Source organism: Phoca vitulina, unplaced genomic scaffold (genome assembly GCF_004348235.1).
Source record: "Phoca vitulina isolate PV1807 unplaced genomic scaffold, GSC_HSeal_1.0 scaffold6, whole genome shotgun sequence".
In the NCBI taxonomy this organism is placed as follows: domain Eukaryota; kingdom Metazoa; phylum Chordata; class Mammalia; order Carnivora; family Phocidae; genus Phoca; species Phoca vitulina.
Genome location: NW_022589709.1, coordinates 228,999 through 232,151, shown reverse-complemented (window position 1 = coordinate 232,151; position 3,153 = coordinate 228,999).

Genomic DNA, 3,153 nt, shown 5'->3' with positions numbered 1-3,153 from the left:
CTTCCTCCATCCGCATCCTTGATTTCATCCCTGTCTCCTCTCTTTCCTGTGTATTACACATTCAGTCCAGCAGAAAATCCTTCTTCTTGGAAATCTATCTAGAATCTGACCTCTTTTCATCACCCCATGTGGCCATCCTAGACCAGCCCCCCATTATCTCTTGCAGGGACTGTGGCAGTAAACTGCTAATTGGACTTGCTGCACACCTCCCCCACCCCACTCCCAGCAACCAAGAATGATTCTTTTAAATATAAGTCAAGTCAAGTTATGCTCTGCATGAAGCCCGCTAGTCATTTTCCATCTCTCAGAATAAGAGCTAAGCTTCCTCCTGCAGCCCCTAAGACCCTGCACAATCTCACCTCTTGCTCCCCTCCTCACCTAATTTCCCCCAATCTTTTTCCTTATGTGTGATCTGCTTCAGTAACATTGGTCTCTGCTTTTCCTTGAATTTGGCAAGTACATTGCCATTTGGAGACGTTGTGTTTGTTCTCCCCTGTACCTGGGAGTTCTCCTTCCAGATACTTTCATGATGTCTCCTTTACTTCATTCAAGTCTCTGCTCCTCTGTCTCCTCATGGAGGTGTTTCTCGACCATTTGTGTTAAACAGCAGCTCCTGTCACTCCTTGTCTTCTCATGTTGCTTTATTTTCTTCACACTATTTTTCAGTACCTGATGTTTTATGATCATTGTTCACTTAGTCATTGGCTCTCCCATTAGAATGTAACCTCCTTGAGGGTAGTGACTTTGCCTTATTCACTCTTCAGTGTCAGGCATGCAGTAAGTACATTCATTCACTAAATGAATGGAAGAATGAAAATATCCCTCTAACCCAAGACATTTATTGAGACTGTTCTGTGGTGTTGATGATGATATCACAGGCCAGGGCTGCCATATGGAATACCACATCCTGGGTCGCTTAAGCAACAAAAATATATTTTCCTACATTTCTGAGGCTAGAAGTCCAAGGTGAAAGTGCCAGCATGGTTGGGTTCTGGTGAGGCCATGCTTGTGGTGGTGACGTCCTTTAACCTTCCTTACCTCCTTAAAGGCCCCACCTCCAAATACAGTCACATTTGTGGCTAGGATTTCAACATATAAATTTTGAAGGGGGGATACAATTTAGTCCATAATAGAGGTTAACATTTGTTAATCACCCACTATGTGCCAGGCACTATGCAAAATACACATTTTCTCATCTAATTATTACCCTTATTTTATAGACAAAGGAACTGACGGTTAGCAGAAAGGTTACCTAATTTTCCCAGGACACAAAGCTACCAAGTAGATAAGCTGGGACTTGAACCCAGATATGATCCTAAAGCCTGTTTTTTGTTTTTGTTTTTTTGTTTTTTTTAAATTTATCTATAGTCTACAGATTTCCATTTCATTTGGAGGACATAATGGGAACAGTTTCCTTGAAATGGATTTTAAGCTTTTTCATTCAATTCTTCCATTTTTCTTGCCCCAAAGCAAACATTTTCTTTTCTTCAGAAATCTGATTTCTATCACCATGGTTTAGTTTTGCCTATTCTAGAATTTCCTATGGAGGGAAACTTACAATACATACCTTTGTGTCTGGCTGCTTTTGCTCACATGGTTTAAAGATTAATCATTGTGTGTGTATTGGTAGTTTGTTTTGATTGCTTGTATAGCATGAATTAATCTCAGCTGATTGACCACATACTTTCCTCCAGCATTGCCCAGAATATTATATTAACCCTTGGCTAAAGCTAGGGAATATAATAACTGGAGGTAAATGATATTTTATAACCATGTGTATGTGGGTGGTTTGGGGCAGGATATACCAGCCTGTCAGTTTTGTTCACTAATAATAATTAGATTGATGGCTTGTACCTGGTTTTGGTGGAACCTGAGAAGGGTTGAAAGTAGAGGTTGGACATGTAGCTGCAATGTGTGGACTATATCACTATAAGAAACCCCTACCTCAAGCAGAACTTTGGCTTCCTGATTCTAAGGTTCTTTGCAAGCATGCCAGTTGTGATTTGAGAGTCAAAGACAACACAGGTCCTGGGCAACCCAACACAGTCATGGAAAGATAAAGAAGTCTGTACCTCAGATCACCTCTTACTACTGTATTATATCCTTTGCCTCTATCAAGGTTGTTTGCTGAGGATAAACTATTTTGAGTCTTGTGTATCCTTTTAGCAATCAAACCACTTAAAGTAATTGACATGTTATTAATATAGCTGAGTAGCATTTCATTGCATGAAAATACTATATTTATTAATTTACCTATTTCATCATTCTAGTTTTAGGCTTTGGTGCTATGGAAATTCTTGTACAAGTCATTTTGTGGATATATATTTTCATTTCTCTTGGGAAAACACGTTAGTTTATGTTAGTTATCTATTGCTGCATACCAAATTACCACACATTTAGTGGTTTAAAACAATGCATATCTATTTTCTCATAGTTTCTGTGGATCAGAAATCTATATACTATTTAACAGGGTCCTCTTCTTCAGAGTCACTTACTGGGTCTCATCTGAAGGCTTGATAGAGAAAGAATCTAATTCCAAGCTCATGTAGTTGTTGGCAGGATTAAGTTACTTGTGGGCTGTTGAACTGAGGGCCTCAGTTTCTAGGAGGCTGTTGCCTGGAGGCCATCCTCTGTTCCCTGCCATGTGGGCTTCTCCAAGATGTCAGCTTTATTTATCAAAGTATACAAGCTGGAAAGACAACTGAGAGAGCCTGCTAGCTAGCTAGAAGGACAGCCTTTTGTAATCTAATCACGGAAGTGGCATCTCAATGTTGCTGTATTTTATTGTTAGAATCAAGTTACTTAAGGGGAGGGGATTATACAAGGCGACGAATAGCAGGAAACAGATTATTTGGCACCATCTTAAAGGCTGCCTACTACAAGAATTGAATTTCTGGATCACAGAATGGGTATATAGATAAAAAGCTTCTGCACAGCAAAGGAAACAGTCAACAAAACAAAGAGGCAACCCACAGAATGGGAGAAGATATTTGCAAATGACACTACAGATAAAGGGCTGGTATCCAAAATCTATAAAGAACTTCTCAAACTCAACACCCAAAAAACAAATAATCAAGTCAAAAAGTGGGCAGAAGAGATGAACAGGCACTTCTCTGAAGAAGACATACAAATGGCTAACAAACACATGAAAAA